Here is an 18398-nt window from a genome sequence, read left to right as displayed (position 1 = left end):
CATATTCTCCTAACAAGTCATCCTAATCACTATTGAAATCAAGATACTTAGGATGTGATACCTTAGGGCCTTTAGCCATGAAGAATTTTCCGACTCCCTCAGTTGGTGAATCAAATGATTCGTAAGAGTTGGTGGAAACAAGCGCAATCCCGGCAACACCTTCATCTTGACTATAGTCGGAGTTGGAGTGATAGCTTCTCTCGGAGTGGTGATCAGACTCGGAACCAGAGACCCATTCACCAACATGAGCTTGATGTATTCTTCTTGAACTGCTCTTGGTGTATTTGTCCTTCTTCTCCGATTCTTTGCCTCTCCGTGAGTGTCTTTGTTCATAGTGATATTCTCTACTCCTTCTCTCTTTACGAGGTGACTCATCTCTTGAGCTTCGTCTTTGAGGTGAATCTTCTCTTTTTTTGTAGGGAGCAGAGCACTCATTTGAGTAGTGTCCGGGATTCCCACACTTGTAGCAGTTTCGGTCACGACTAGACGAACGCTTCTCATCGTGTCTTGAACTTGAGCTTCTATGTTTGCCTCTACTCTTGTAGAACTTGTTGAATTTTCTAACCATGAGGATTATCTCTTCATGAGTGACAAGATTGTCTTTTGAAGTAACGTAAGCATCACATGAAGCTTTATAAGCACCGCTTGACTTGTTGTACAGCTCATCATTGTTCTTGAATGACATCTCATGAGCAACAATCCTACCAATGACTTCAGTTGGCTTGAGATCTTTGTAATTTGGCGTCATTTGGATCAATGTGCACAGTGTGTCATAGTTGACATCAAGAACTCTAAGTATCTTCTTGATGATGAATTTGTCGGTCATCTCTTTGCTTCCTAAGCCGGCAATCTCATTAGTGTTGAGAGCTAGCCTAGAGTACATTTCAGCGACTCCTTCACCATCCTTCATCTTCAACTTATCAAGCTGACTTTGAAGCACATCCAACTTAGATTCTCTGACACAATCATTACCTTTGTGCATATCAACAAAAGTATCCCAAATTTCTTTTGCATTCTCAAGACGCCTGATTTTGTTGAATTCTTCGGGGCAAAGCCAGTTGAAGATGATATCGCAGGCTTGAGCATTAAGTTGCAACATCTTAAGTTCATCAGTTGTCGCATCACGATCTGCTCCATGCCCTTCTCCAAAGAAGTTACCTTGCACACCAACATGAACAACAACCCAAACATGAGGAATAAAGCGAAGTATATGCATTTTCATTTTATGCTTCCAACTTGAAAATTAGTGCCATCAAAGTAAGAACCTCTACGATGATAATTTCCTCACTAGATGCCGTACTCTCCTAGGTTGCTATTCCAATGAAATGGAGGCCAAAGCTCTGATATCACTTGTAGGATCGAAAGTATGTCTAGAGGGGGGTGATTAGACTACTTGACAAAATATTTTTTTGCCTTTTCCCAATTTTACTTGAGAGGCAGCTACGACAATTATAACACGTCAAGCACACACTACACATGCAGTTCTAATAGTATTGCAGCGAAAGTAAAACATGAAAGTGTAAAGTAGAGGAGTAAGGTCAGGAGATCAAACGCATGAGGTTGACACGGCAATTTTTGGCATGGTTCCGATAGGTGGCGCTATCGTACGTCCATGTTAGTGGAGACGTGAACCCATGAAGGGTAACGGCTGCGAGAGTCCACACAGGACTAGCCTCACTCACGGTAGATCTTCAGGAAGTAGGCGATCTCCTTTCCCTTACAAACATCTTAGTTCAACTCCACAACACACACTAGGAGGCTCCCAAGCGACACCAAACCAATCTAGGAGGCACCACCCTCCAAAAGGTAATAGATGTGGTAGACCAATGAACTCCTTGATCTTGTGCTTCAAAAGATAGTCTCCTCAGCAAAAATCACTCTCTCACAGGATATGCATGGGTAGGAGAGGTTGATTTGGTGGAAAGCAGTTTGGGGAGGCTAGAGATCAAGTTTCCAATGATTGGATTGGAATATCTTGGTCTCAACACATGAGTAGGTGGTTCTCTCTCAGAAAATGGATCTAGAAATGAAGTGTGTGTTCCGGGTGCTTCTCCCACGAATGAGAGATGGGTGAAGGGGTATATATAGGCAGCAACCAAAATCCAACCATTACACACAAAAGTGCAAACTCGATAACACCGAAGTGGACAACTCGGTGGTACTGACTAGTACAGAAAATGTGAACTTTGAATCTCGATGAAACCGATATATAGAACTCGGTGGCACCGAAAAGGTGACTAACGGTCAGATGACCAAACTTGGTGGCACCGATACTCAAACTCGGAAATTCAGATTTTGTGCATCTTGGCAATAGAATGTTGGACACACTTAACTCGGTTGCACCGATTTGGTGGGAATGGCTAGGGTTCTGTCTGAGGTTCAAACTCGGTGGGTCCAAAGTGGCAATGTTGGTTACACCAATTTTCTGTATGTGGAACTTGACAGAGTGGATCTGTGGGAAAAATGATTGAGTGTTTTGGTGGCTAACTTTGAGCATTTGAGCAATCAATTCATTTTACTAATATGTTGACTTTCCTATGGACTCAAAAGCGATTCCTCACGAATATAAAATGAAGAGTCTTCTAGCTTGAAGCTTGAGCCAATATTATTCCTTTCTTGTATCGAGGGGTATCTACACATAAACCTTGCGCCATAGCATCTTTTGAACTTTTCTGAAATACAGTTGGAAAATACATTAGTCCAATGATGCATATGTTGTGATCAATGATCAAAACCACCCTAGGGAGCAATTGTGCTTTCACAAATCTTCATCAACATCTTCATCACGACCATCTCCTCTCAAAACCCTAGTTCATCTCTTGTACTCAATCTTGTACCGAAACCTCGGATTGGTACCTCGGGTGTGACTATAGTGTTGATTACATCTAGTAGTTGATGCTTTATGGTTTATTTGGTGGAATATCATATGTTCAGATCCATTATGCTATTTAATACCTCTCTGATCATGAACATGTTTATCACCTGTAATTAGTTACTTTTGTTCTTGAGGCCACGGGAGAAATCATGTTGCAAGTAGTCATGTCAAGTTGATATTCGTTCGATATTTTGATGATATGAATGTTGTGATTCCCTTAGTAGTTTTATGTGAATGTCGACTACATAACACTTCACCACCCTTGGTCCTAAGGGAATGCATTTTGGAGTAAAAATTAGAGGGTGGGTTGCGAGAGTGAAAGAAACTTAAACCCTAGTCTAGGCACTACTCCGTTAGGGGCTGATTTGGATTCGTATGTTTAATGATATGGTTAGAATTTATTATTAATTATTTTCTCGTAGTTGGGGATGCTTGCAGGAGGGTTAATCATAAGTGGGAGGTTTGTTCAAGTAAGAACAGCACCCAAGCACCGGTCCACCCACATACCAAATTATCAAAATACCGAACGCGAATTAACCCAACATGACGAAGTGAATAGATAAAATTCCCGTGTGCCCTCAAGAACGCTTTGCCTATTATAAGAAACTGTTTTGGCCTGTCCTTTGCCAAAAAAAGGATTGGACTACCTTGATGGGCCTATCTTTACTATTGCTACTTGTCACTTGTTACAATTATCTTGCTATCAAACAACTTGTTACCGCTATTTTAGTGTTTGCAGAAATTACCTTGCTGAAAACCGCTTGTCATTTCCTTCCACTCCTCATTGGGTTCAACACTCTTACTTATGGAAAGGTCTACGATTGAAACCCTATACTTTTGGGTCATCACTACCCTAGATGCTTGGCAGATAAGAAGGCTGGCATTGTCAACAAAAGTATATTTGATATACATGTTATTGATGTGTGCCTTACTAGAGCTCGTTGTAGCTCATGGGTATTTGATACGGTTTAGTTGCTAATATTAGTGCATCGAAACACGAGTTGCGGAATAAAATACAGGCTAGCTAAGGGTGAGGTGTAGATGTGTGTTGGAAGTGTTTCCAAGGTTGATGTGATCACCATCAGACGCTCCATCTACCTTCAGGAGTAGTGATAAACCTAAACAAATGTTATTTGCTGTCTGCGTTGAGCATGAACATTATATTGATTTTGTTTATTGTGACACAATTATTGATGTAAGTTAGATAATAATGGGTTATTCTATTTACATGAATAATATCTTATATGACCAGGCACCCAAGTTGAATGGTTTATTGAATCTCGATCGTAATGATATACATGTTCATAGTATTGATGCCAAAAGATACAGAGTTAGTAATGATGGTACCACTTACTCGTGGCACTGTCGCTTAGGTCATATTTGTGTAAAACGCATGAAGAAACTCCATGCTGATGGATCTTTGGACTTGCTCAATTTTGAATCGCTTGGGACATGCGAACCATGCCTATTGGTGTAAGCGCATGAAGAAACTCCATGCCGATGGATCTTTTGGACTCACTTGATTTTGAATCGTTTGAGACATGCAAACCACGCCACATGGGCAAGATGACTGAAGGACTAATTTTCCAGTGAGATGGAACAGGCAAGTGACTCACTGGAAATGATACATTTTGATGTATGCAGTCCAATGAGTGCTGAAGCACGCATTGGATATCGTTATGTTCTTACTTCACATATGATTTGAGTAGATACGGGTATATTTGCCTGGTGAATTACAAAGTCTGAAATGTTGGAAAGTTCAAGCAATATCAGAGTGAAGTCAAATATCATCGTGACAAGAGGATAAAATGCCTACGATGTGAACGTGGAGGTGAATATCTCAGTTACAAGTTTGGTATACATTTAAGACAATGTGGAAATTGTTTCACAGCTCATGCCACCTGGAATACAATAGTGTGATGGTGTTCGTACGTCGTAGTCATGCCCTATTGGATATGGTGCATACTATGATGTCTCTTACCAATTTGCCGCTATCGTTTTGGGGATATATATTAGAGATAACCTCAACAACAATAACAACAACCAAGCCTTTCAGTCCCAAACAAGTTGGGGTAGGCTAGAGTTGAAACCCATAAGATCTCGAAACCAAGTCATGGCTCTGGAACGTGGATAGCTAACTTCCACGCACCCATGTCCATGGCTAAGTCTTTGTCGATATTCCAAACCTTCAGGTGTCTCTTAACGGACTCCTCCGATGTCAAGTTTGGTCTTCCACGACCCCTCTTAACATTCTCAGCACGCTTTATCCGTTCGCTATGCACCGGCGCTTCCGATGGCCTCCGTTGAATAAGTCCAAACCATCTGAGACGATGTTGGACCAGCTTCTCTTCAATCGGTGCTACCCCAAGTCTCTCTCGTATATCGTCATTCAGTACCCGATCCTTCCTTGTGTGGCCACATATCCATCTCAACATGCGCATATCTGCTACACCTAACTGTTGGATATGTCGTCTCTTGGTTGGCCAACACTCCGCGCCATACAACATCGCAGGTCGGATAGCTGTCCTATAAAACCTGCCTTTTAGCTTTTGTGGCACTCTCTTGTCACAGAGTACGCCAGAAGCTTGGTGCCACTTCATCCACCCAGCCTTGATTCGGTGGCCCACATCTTCATCGATATCGCCATCCTTCTGCAACATGGACCCCAAATATCGAAACGTGTCTCTCTCCAGTACCACCTGCCCACCAAGGCTAACCTCTCCATCCTCGTGCCTAGTAGCACTAAAACTGCACCTCATGTATTTAGTTTTAGTTCTACTAAGCCTAAAACCTTTCGATTCTAGAGTCCGCCTCCATAACTCTACCTTTCTATTAACCCCCGTTCGGCTATCATCGACTAGCACCACATCATCCGCAAAGAGCATACACCATGGGATATCTCCTTGTATATCCCTTGTGACCTCATCCATCACCAAATCAAAAAGATAAGGGCTCAAAGCTGACCCTTCGTGTAGCCCTATTCTAATCGGAAGTCATCGGTGTCGCCATCACTTGTTCGAACACTTGTCAGAACATTATCATACATATCCTTGATGAGGGTAATGTACTTTATTGGGACTTTGTGTTTCTCCAAGGCCCACCACATGACATTGCGAGGTATCTTATCATAGGCCTTCTCCAAATCAATGAACACCATATGAAGGTCCTTCTTTTGCTCCCTGTATCTCTCCATCAGTTGTCGTACCAAGAAGATGGCTTCCATGGTAGACCTCTCAGGCATGAAACCAAATTGGTTTTTGGTCACGCTTGTTAACCTTCTTAAGCAGTGTTCAATGACTCTCTCCAATAGCTTCATAGTATGGCTCATCAGCTTGATTCCGCGGTAATTAGTACAACTTTGAACATCCCCCTTGTTCTTAAAGATTGGTACTAAAATACTCCGCCTCCATTCTTCGGGCATCTTGTTTGACCGAAAAATGAGGTTGAAAAGCTTAGTTAGCCATACTATCGCTATGTCTCCAAGGCCTCTCCACACCTCGATGGGGATACCATCAGGACCCATCGCTTTGCCTACTTTCATCCTTTTTAACACCTCCTTAACCTCACACTCCTGGATACGTCGCACAAAGCACATGCTGGTATCATCAAAGGAGTCGTCTAGCTCAATGGTAGAGCTATCAACCTCTCCATTGTAAAGGTTGTCAAAGTACTCCCGCCATCTACGCTTGATCGCCTCATCCTTCACAAGAAGCTGATCATCTCTGTCCTTGATGCATTTGACTTTGCCGACATCCCTCGTCTTCCTCTCCCTAATCTTGGCCATCTTATAGATGTCCCTTTTGCATTCCTTAGTGTTTAAACGTTGGTAGAGGTCCTCATACGCCCGACCTCTCGCTTCACTCACCGCCCGCTTTGCTGCCTTCTTCGCCACCTTATACTTCTCCATGTTAGCTGCACTCCTGTCCAGATATAGGCATCTGAAATAGTCCTTCTTCTCCCTAATAACCTTCTGGACCTCATCGTTCCACCACCAGGTGTCCTTAGCTTCCCTTCTACTTCCCTTGGTCACCCCAAACTCCTCTACAGCGACCTTCCGCAAGAAGGTCGCCATACTCGTCTACATCAAGTTTGCATCGCCTCCTTCCTCCCAAGGGCCCTCCTTAATGACCCTCTCCCTGAAAGCCTGGGATGCCTCCCCCTTGAGCTTCCACCACTTCGTTCTAGCGACTTTGGCGCGCTTATCCCGTTGGACACGAATCCTAAAGTGGAATTCAGCAACCACAAGCTTATGTTGAGGGACAACACTCTCTCCAGGTATCGCTTTACAATCAATGCAAGCGCGTCTGTCTTCTCTTCTAGAGAGGGCAAAATCAATCTGGCTAGAGTGTAGACCACTACTGAACGTCACTAGATGGGATTCTCTCTTCCTAAAGAGGGTGTTAGCTACAACCATGTCGTAGGCTAGAGCGAAGCTCAGGACATCTTCTCCTTCTTGGTTCCTGATGCCATATCCAAAGCCCCCATGCACCCTTTCAAAACCTGTGTTAGATGTACCCACATGGCCATTGAGGTCTCCTCCTATGAAGAGCTTCTCACCAATAGGTACCCTCCTAACCAAGTCCTCCAGGCCTTCCCAGAACTCCCTCTTGGTGCTCTTATTGTGGCCTACTTGCGGGGCATACACGCTAATAACATTGAGGACTAAGTCCCCAACTACCAGCTTGACAAGGATCATCCGGTCCCCTTGCCTCTTAACGTCCACAACTCCATCCCTAAGGCTCTTGTTGACCAAGATGCCTACTCCATTCTTGTTTGAAGTTGTCCCCGTGTACCACAACTTGAAGCCGGTATCCTCCACCTCCTTCGCCTTTTGTCCCTTCCATTTGGTCTCTTGGACACATAGGACATCAACACGCCTCCTCATCGCCGTATCAACTAGCTCTCGTAACTTACCCGTCAGGGACCCTACGTTCCAGCTACCTAAGCGTATCCTCCTAGGCTCGGCTAACTTCCTTACCCTCCGCACTCGTCGAGTCAAATGTGAAGACCCTTGCTCATTTTTCACTACACCGGGGCGTCGGTGCAGCGTGCTACTAAGGATGCGGCGACCCGACCCTTGCTCACTTATCACCGTATCCATATCAAGATACGACACGCCACCAAGGGGGTGACGGCCCGGCCCTTGCCCATTTGACACCACACTCGGTTTCCGATGTGGCGCGTCGCTAAGAGGGTTACGCCCCAACGAGTTTCCTTTGGGTTTCATCTCCATAAGAGTGGCTAGGTTTTTCACGTTGGCTCGCCACGCCTATCACAACCCTCCTCCTTTACCCGGGCTTGGGACCGGCTATGCTGAGACAACATAGGCGGAGTTACATTAGAGATAACCTCATTCACTTTAAATAAGGCACCATATAATTCTGTTGAGACGACACCGTATGAACTATGGTTTGGGAAGAAACCTAAGTTATCATTTCTTAAAGTTCGGGGTTGTGATGCTTATGTCAAAAGGCTTCGGCCTGATAAGCTCGAACCCAAAGCGGACAAATGCATATTCATAGGATATCCAAAGAAAATAGTTTTGTATACCTCGTATCTCAGATCCGAAGGAAAATGTTTGTTGCTAAGAACGGGTCATTTCTCGAGAAAGAGTTTCTCTCAAAAGAATTGAGTGGGAGGATGGTGCAACTTGACGAGGTTATTGAACCGTCACTTCAACCAGAGAGTAGTAGGGCGTAGGAAGATGTTCCTTTGGCGCCTACACCAGTTGAAGAGGAAGCTAATGGTGGTGATCATGAAGCTTTAGATCAAGTTACTACCAAACCACGTAGGTCGACAAGGACATGTACTACTCGAGAGTGGTACGGTAATCATGTCTTGGAGGTCATGTTGCTGGACAACAATGAACCTACGAGCTATGGAGAAGCGATGGTGGGCCTGGATTCTGACAAATGGCTGGAGTCCATGAAATCCATGATAGGATCCATGTACGAAAACAAAGTGTGGACCTTGGAAGAACTACTTGATGGTCGTAAAGCTATTAAGTACAAATGGATCTTTAAAAGGAAGACATATGCTGATGGTAAATGTCACCATTTTTAAAGCTCGACTTGTCGCAAAGAGGTTTTCGACAAGTTAAAGGAGTTCACTACGATGAGACTTTCTCACCTGTGGTGATGCTAAAGTCTGTTGGAATTATGTTAGCAGTTGCTGCATTTTTTAACTATGAAATTTGGCAGATGGATGTCAAAACATTGTTTCCTTAACAGTTTCCTTGAGGAAAGGTTATATGTGATGTAACCAGAAGGTTTTGTTGATCCTAAGGATGCTAAAAGGCATGCAAGCTCGAGTGGTCCATTTATGGACTGGTGCAAGCATCTCCGAGTTGGAATAAGTGTTTTGATGGGTGATCAAAGCTTTTGGTTTATACAGAGTTTATGAAGAAACTTGTATTTACAAGAAATTGAGTGGGAGCACTATAGAATTTTTGATAAGTATATGTGGTTGACATATTGTTGATCGAAAATGATGTAGAATTTCTGGAAAGCATAAAGGGTTGTTTCAAAAGATCTTTTCAAAGAAAAACCTGGATAAAGCTACTTCAAATATTGGGCATCAAGATCTATAGAGATAGATCAGGACGCTTGATAAAACTTTCAATAAAAACATACCTTGAAAAGATTTTGAAGGAGTTCAAAATGGATCGGCCAAAGAAGGAGTTCTTGACTGTATTGTAAGGTGTGAGTTTGAGTAAGACTCAAAGCCTTGCCACAGCATAAGGAAAAGAAAGAACGAAGGTCGTCCCCTATGACATGTTGTGTACCGCACCTGATATGTGCCTTGCCATGAGTTTATCAGGTGGTACAAGAGTGATCGAGGAGTGGATCACTGGAAAACGGTCAAAAATATCCTTAGTTGCTATAGGAATAAGGAAATGTTTCTTGATTATGGAAGTGATAAAAGAGTTTGTCATAAAGGGTTACGTTGATGCAAGCTTTGACACCAATCTGGGTGACTCTGAGTAGCAAACTGGATTCATATAGTGGATCAGTCATTTGGAATAGTTCCAAGTGGAGCGTGGTAGCAGCATCTATAGTATGACATGGAGATTTGTAAAGTACACACAGATCTGAATGTTGCAGACTCGTTGACTAAAACCTCTCTCACAAGCAAAACATGATCAAACCCCAGAACTTATTAGATGTTAATCACATGGTGATGTGAACTAGATTACTGTCTCTAATGCAAGTGGGAGACTGTTGGAAATATGACCTAGAGGCAATAATAAATAAGTTATTATCATATTTCCTTGTTCATGATAATTGTTTATTATCCATGCTATAATTTTATTAATTGGAAACTTAAATACATGTGTGGATACATAGACAACACCGTGTCTCTAGTGAGCCTCTACTAGACTAGCTCGTTGATCAAAGATGGTAAAAATTTCCTAACCATAGACATGAGTTGTCATTTGATAACGGTGTCACATCATTAGGAGAATGATGTGATGGACAAGACCCAATCGTAAGCATAGCATCTGATCCTATTAGTTTATTGCTACTGCTTTATCCATGTCAATGTATCTTTTCCTATAACCATGAGATCATGCAACTCCGTGACACCGAAGGAATGCCTTGTGTGTGTCAAACGTCACAACATAACTAGGTGACTATAAAGGTGCTCTACAGGTATATTCGAGGGTGTTTGTTGGGTTGGCATGGGTCGAGACTGGGATTTGTCACTCCGTGTGACGGAGAGGTATCTCTGGGCCCACTCAGTAACAGAACATCTCAAGAAGCTTGCAAGCAATGTGACTAAGGAGATACTCACGGGATCTTGTATTATGAAACGAGTAAAGAGACTTGTCGGGAGCGAGATTGAACTAGGTACGGAGATACCGACGATCGAATCTCAGGCAAGTAACATACTACTAGACAAAGGGAACTGCATACAGTATTGGCTGAATCCTTGACATCGTGGTTCGGCCGATAAAGATCTTCGAGGAATATGTAGGAACCAATATGGGCATCGATATCCATGTCCCGCTATTGGTTATTGATCGAAGAGGTTTCTTGGTCATGTCTACATGATTCTCGAGCCCGTAGGGTCCTCACACTTAATGTCCGATGATGCTAGAATAGTAATGGGATATGTACATTGGTGACCGAATGTTGTTCGAAGTCCCGGATGAGATCTTGGACATCATGATGAGCTCCAGAATGGTTTGAAGGTAAATATTTATATATGGGAAGTCATATTCAGGGTTGCGGAAAATGTTCGGGATTTTTCAGTATTGTACCGAGAAGGTTCCAAAAGGTTTTGGAGTGGGGCCACCTGCATGGGGACCCACATGGATGTGTGTAGTGGGGAAAGTCCCCACACCCCTGGTCTAGGCGCATCAATATTCCCCCTTAAAAGGAATAGGATCATATCCCAAAAGGATAAGGTCGAGATCCCTAAAAGGGGGATAGTGATCGGTGGGGAAGGAAAGGAGGGATTTCCTTCCTCACCCCTTGACCAACGACCCTAGGGGCTTGGAGGGCAAGCCACCAGCCCCTCCCACGCTTATATAAATGAGGGGGGGCACAAGGGGGCAGTAGACTCTCCAACGGCCGTGGCCCCCCTCCCGTCTCTCCCATTTCTTCCTTGTACGTAGTACCAGAGGTGCTTGGCGAAGCCCTACCGGCAGTACGACACCAGCATCTCCACCATGCCATCATGTTGGTTGAGATCAAATCTACTTATCCTTCCTATCTTGCTGGATCAAGAAGGAGGAGATGTCAACGAGCCGCACATGTGTTGAACGTAGAGGTGTCATCCGTTCGATGGTGGATCGGATTGGATCAACGCATTGGATCGTGAAGAGTACGAGTATATCAACCATGTTATATACGCTTCCGCTTAGCAATCTACAAGGGTATGTAGATACACCCCCCTTTGTAAGATCTTGATCTCCATAGATTGATCTTGGTGAGCATAGGAAATTTTTTTGTTTCCCATGCAACGCTCCCAAACAGTGGCATCAGAGCCACGTCTATGCGTAGATAATATGCACGAGTAGAACACAAAAGAGTTTGTGGGTGGTGATGTTTGGTACGTACATTTTGCATCATGTTTTTCTACTGTTATTTATAGTATTTTTATGCATTATACCACTTTATGGAATAATTCTAATGCCTTATCTCTCATAATATGCTAGGTTTACACCAAGCGGGAGAATGTCGGTAGATGAAATTCTGGACCAAAAAAAGCTATGTCGGAGATACCTAATCTGCACATCTCCAAATGGGTTGAAACTCCACGGAGAATTTTTTATGGAATAAATAAAAAATACTGGAAGAAAGAAGTACTAGAGGGGGGTGCCATGAGGCGAGTAGACACGAGGGCACGCGAGCCCCCCTGGCGCGCCGTGGTGGATAGTGGGCCACCCAACCCACTTCACCGACCATCTTATGGTATATATTCACGTTTCACTTGGAAAATCTAAGGAGAGTACTTTCAGGACGGAGCACCGTTGTCTCGAGGCGGAACTTGGGCAGGAGCACTTTTGCCCTCCGGAGGAGCGATTCCGGTGGGGGAACTACCTTCGCGCAAGGGAAAATTGAGGCCATCGTCATAACCAACAACCCTCTCATCTTAGGGAGGCCAATCTTCATCAACATCTTTAACAGCATCATCTCCTCTCACAACCCTAGTCCATCTCTTGTGCTCAACCTTGTATCGGAACCTCAGATTGGTACCTAGGGGTGACTAGTAGTGTTGATTACATCTTGTAGTTGATGCTTTGTAGTTTATTTGGTTAAAGATCATATGTTCAGTTCCAATATGCTATTTAATACCTCTCTGGTCATGAGAATTTTTATCACTTGTGAGCAGTTACTTTTGTTCTTGAGGCCACGGGAGAAGTCATGTTGCAAGTAGTCATGTGAAGTTGATATTCGTTCGGTATTTTGATGATATGAATGTTGTGAATCCCTTAATGGTGTTATGTGAACATCGACTACATAACACTTCACCATCTTTGGGACTAAGGGAGTTCATTTTGTAGTAGTTATTAGATGATGCGTTCGAGACTGACAGAAACTTAAACCCCAGTTTATGTGCTATTCCTTAAAGGGCTTATTTGGATCCCTATGTTTAATGCTATGGTTAGAATTTATTCTTAATACTTTTCTTGTAGTTGTGGATGCTTCCAGCAGGGTTAATCATAAGTGGGAGTCTTGTTCAAGTGAGAACAACACATCCAAGAACCGGCGCACCCACATATCAAATTATCAAAGTACCAGATGCGAATTAACCCGACATGACGAAAATGGCTAGAAGAAATTCTAGTGTGCCCTTAAGAACACTTTGCCTATTATAAGAAACCATTTCATCCTGTCCTTTGCCAAAAAAGGGTTTGTCTACCTTGCTGCACATATTGTTACTATTTCTACTCGTGATTTGTTACAATTATCTTGCTATCAAACAACTTGTTACCACTATTTCAGTGCTTGCAGAAATTACTTTGCTGAAAACCGCTTGTCATTTCCTTTTGCTCCTCGTTGGGTTCGACGCTCTTACTTATCGAAAGGACTATGATTGATCCCCTATACTTGTGGGTCATCAATTCTCTTTTCTGGTGCCATTTCTGAGGAGTGAAGCGCCTTTGGTAAGCGGAATTTAGTAAGGGAAAATTTATATTACGTGCTAAAATTTACTGTCCTTGTCACTATGGAAAGTAATCCTTTGAGGGGTTTCTTTGGGGTATCTTCACCTCGACTGGAAACACCAAGAGTTGTCCCTCAACCTACTGAACCTACTGAAAATGTTTGTTATGAAATTCCTTCGGGTATGATAGAGAAACTGCTAGTTGATCCTTCTGCCGGAGATGGAACAAAACACCCCGATATGCACCTAATATATGTGGATGAAGTTTGTGGATTAGTTAAGCTTGCAGCTTTATCCAGTGATGAATCCAATAAGAAGGTTTTGCAGTTATCTTTGGGGGGAAATGATTGACATGGTATAGGCTATGGGACAGGATCTTGGAACTAGAGTCGATTGCAATTGGAGTTTCACCAAAAACATTATCATATGCATCTTGTTTATCGTGCTCATAATTTGATCTATAATTTTTGGCCTCGTGAAGGAGAGAGTATCCACTAGCTTGGGGGAGTCTTATGTCAATTTTATATTCATGCCCTAATCATGAGTTCTCGAGAGAAATTATTGTTCACAATTTTCATGCGCGGCTTTCTCGTAATGATCAAACCATGCTTGATACTTCTTGTTCTGGTTCTTTTATAAAGAAGACTATTGAATTCAGGTGGGATATTTTGGAAAGAATTAAATGCAACTCTAAAGATTGGGAACTCAACGAATGTAAAGAGCCAGGTATAAAACTTGAGTTTGATTGTGTTAAATCTTTTTATGAATATGTATGCCGTCAATGATTTTAGCACTAAATATGGACTTGACTCCGAGATAGTAACCTTATTTTGTGAAACCTTTGCTACTCATGTTGATCTCCCTAAACAGACATGGTTTCAATATCATCCACCTATTAAATAAAAAGTTGAAGTACCAATTAAAGTTGAGGATGAAACTATCAGTTACAATGCTGACACAGTTGTGCCTACTACTTATATTGAGAAACCACCTTTCCGTGTTAGGGTAAAGGAACATGCTAAAGCTTCAACCATGGTTAAAAAAGTTATGTTAGAACGACCAAACCCCCTCAGCTAATGAAGGTAGAACCTAGGATTGTTATGGTTAAAGATCTCTTGGTAGATAATATTGATGGGCATGTTATTTATTTTTGTGATGAAGTTGCTAGAATTGCCAAACCTGATACTAAAGATAAAAATAGACCCGTTGTTGGCATGCCTGTCATCTCAGACAAAATAGGATATCATTGTTATCATGGTTTATGTGATATGGGTGCTAGTGTTAGTGTTATTCCTTTCACCTTATATCAAGAAAATATGCATGAGATAGACCCGCTGAAATAGAAGACATAGATGTCACTATCAAACTTGCTAATAGAGACACCATCACACCAATTGGGATTGTTAGAGATGTTGAAGTCTTGTGTGCAAAAGTAAAATACCCTACTGATTTTCTAGTAGTTGGCTCACCACAAGATAGTTTTTTCACAAAATATTCGGTAGACCCTTCTTGAACACTCTCATTTCTCAAATAAATTGCAAAAAGGAAACTATCAGTGTTAATTTTGGTGGTATGTCTCATGTGTTTCATTTCTCCAAGTTTGGTAAGCAAACCCATGACAAAGAATTGTCTAGTAAATATGAAGTAATTGGTCTTGCTTCTATTGCCATTCCTCGTATGGATCCATTAGAACAATATTTGCTAGACCATGAAAATGATGCATATGCGTGAAAGAAATGAACTATATAATTTGTTCTTAGAGCAAAAGCCTATCCTTAAACACAACTTGCGTGTTGAAACTCTAGGAGGTCCTCCTCCACACAAGTGTGATCCTGTGTTTGAACTAAAGAAATTACCTAACACTTTGAGATATGCTTATCTTGATGGAAGGAAGATATATCATGTTATTATGAGTGTTAACCTTATAAAGCATGAAGAAGAAAGATTCTTAAAAACTTTAAGGAAGCCCTGAGCTGCTATTGGATATACTCTTGATGATCTTAAGGGCATTACTCCCACTCTCTATGAGAACAAGACAAATATGGAACGAGATGCTAAACCTGTTGTTGATCACCAATGAAAACTGAATCCCAAAATGAAAGAAGTGGTAAGAATTGAAATACTAAAGCTTGTGGAAGCAGGTATAATTTATCTGATAGCTGATAGTAGATGGGTAAGTCATGTTCATTGCGTTCCTAAGAAAGGAGGTATTATTGTTGTTCCTAATGATAAAAATGAACTCATTCCATAAAGAATTGTGGATGGCTATAGAATGATAATTGATTTTAGAAAATTAAATAAATCTACTAGAAAAGATCATTATCATTTACCTTTCATAGTCCAAATGCTAGAAAGATTATCGAAGCATGCATATTTTTGCTTTCTAGATGGTTATTTTGGTTTCTCTCAAATACGTTTGTCACAACCTGATCAAGAGAAAACCACCTTTACTTGTCCTTCTGGAAACTATGCTTGTAGAGTATGCCTTTTGGATTATGCAATGCACCTGCTACCTTTCAAAGATGTATGACTGCTATATTCTCTAATTTTTGTGAAAAGATTGTTGAGGTATTCATGGATGTTTTTTCTGTTTATGGAACTTATTTTGATGGTTTCTTAAGCAACTATGATCGAGTTTTGCAGATATGTGAGCAAACTAACCGTGTCTTGAATTGGGACAAGTGCCACTTTATGGTAAATGAAGGTATTGTCTTGGGTCATAAAGTTTTCGAACAAGGTATTGAGGTGGATAAGGCTAAAGTTGATGCAATTGAGAAGATGCCATGTCCTAAAGATATTAAAGGTATCTGTAGTTTCCTTGGTCATGCTTGTTTCTATAGGAGGTTTATTAAAGACTTCTCTAAAATTTCTAGGCCTCTTACTAATTTATTACAAAAGAATGTTCCTTTCATTGTTGATGATTTGATTGTGCAGAATCCTTTGAAGCACTTAAGAAAGCCTTAACTTCTGCACCTATTGTTCAACCGCTTGACAAGAACTTGCCTTTTGAAATTACGTGTGATGTTGGTGATTATGTTGTTGGTGTTGTTCTAGGACAAAGAGTTGATAAGAAATTAAATGTTATCCATTACGCTAGTAAAACTCTAAATAGTGCCAAGAGAAATTATGCTACCACTAAAAAAGAATTCTTAGTTGTTGTATTTGCTTGTGATAAATTCAGATCTTACATTGTTGATTCTAAAGTAATTTTTGATAGTGATCATGGTGCCATTAAATATCTTATGGAAAAGAAAGATGCTAAGCCTAGACTTACTACGTGGATTCTTTTGCGACAAGAATTTAATTTGCATATCATTGATAAGAAAGGATATGGGAACCCCATAGCTGATAACTTGTCTAGGTTAGAAAATGTTCTTGATGACCCATTACCTATTGATGATAGCTTTCCTGATGAACAACTAGATGTGGTCAATGTTTCTCATAACACACGGTGGTTTGCTGATTATGTGAATTACATTGTTGCTAAATACATAACACCTAGTTTCACCTATCACCAAAAGAAAAGGCTCTTCTTTGATTTAAGACATTACTTTTGGGATGACCCGCATCTTTATAAAGAGGGAGTAGATGGTATTCTCAGACGTTGTATACCTGAGCATGAGCACGAACAAATCCTTCGAAAGTGTCACTCCAAGGCTTATGGAGTACAGCATGCGGGAGATAGAACCACACACAAGGTATTACAGTGTGGATTTTATTGGCCTATTCTTTTCCAAGATGCTCGTAAGTTTGTCCTCTCTTCTGATGAATGTCTTAGAATTGGTAATATTGGTAGACGTCAAGAAATGCCTATGAATTATTCACTTCTTATTGAACCATTTGATGTTTGGGGATTTGATTATATGGGAGCTTTTCCTTCCTCTAATGGGTATACACATATTTTGGTTGCTCTTCATTATGTCACTGAGTGGGTAGAAGCTATTCCAACAAGTAGTGTTGATCATAATGCCTCTATTAAAAGGCTTAAGGAAGTTATTTTCCCACGTTTCAGAGTTCCTAGTGTCGGTGTCACAACCGACATATCTCGGGTAGGGGGTCCCGAACTATGGATCTCAGATCGATAGGTTGCAGGAGAGAGGGGAAGATGATGTTTACCCAGGTTCGGGCCCTCTTGAGGAGGTAAAACCCTACGTCGTGCTTGATTATATTGACGAGGAATGATGGTTATAGATATGATCTACCTCAAGATCGTACGAGCTAAACCCTAGATGAGATAACCTGCCTCGACACATAAGAGCCCCTAATTTATATGGACACCATGGCCCCTAGGGTTACATGTTACCGACATACACCGGGGGTAGATGGGCCGAAGTGGTCCTTCTGCCTTGGAGTGCACGCCTAGCCTTCGGAGCTTTCCATCTTGGTTACGAAGTCATCAGATAATCTGTTCTTCAATGACGCGGCCCATATGATCGGCCCATAAGGGACAACCCGACTACCCGAGGACCCCTTAATACAGAACTCCCTCAGTAGCCCCCGAACTAGCCTTCAACACCGATGTGTATGGTCTTCGACAGCTGAGCACAAAGACAAATCGGCTTTCATGACGAGTTACTGATACGTCCATTTTGCATCATGCTATCATGTTGATATTTATCGCTTCTTGGGCTGTTATTTCACTTCACGGTACAATACTTATGCCTTTTCTATCTTATTTTGCAAGGTTTACATGAAGAGGGAGAATGTCGGCAGCTGGAATTCTGGCCTGAAAAAGGAGCAAGTTTGAGATGCCTATTCTGCGCAACTCCAAAATCCGTGAAAATCGACGTGGATTTTTTTGGGAATACATAAAAAATACTGGGCCGAAGAAGTGCCACAGGAGCGCAACCAGGGGCCCACAAGCCTAGTAGGCACGGCCACCCCCTGGTCACGCCTAGGGGGCTTGTGG

Source organism: Hordeum vulgare, chromosome 3H (assembly GCF_904849725.1).
Source record: "Hordeum vulgare subsp. vulgare chromosome 3H, MorexV3_pseudomolecules_assembly, whole genome shotgun sequence".
Taxonomy (NCBI): domain Eukaryota; kingdom Viridiplantae; phylum Streptophyta; class Magnoliopsida; order Poales; family Poaceae; genus Hordeum; species Hordeum vulgare.
Note: the sequence above shows the minus strand (reverse complement) of the source record.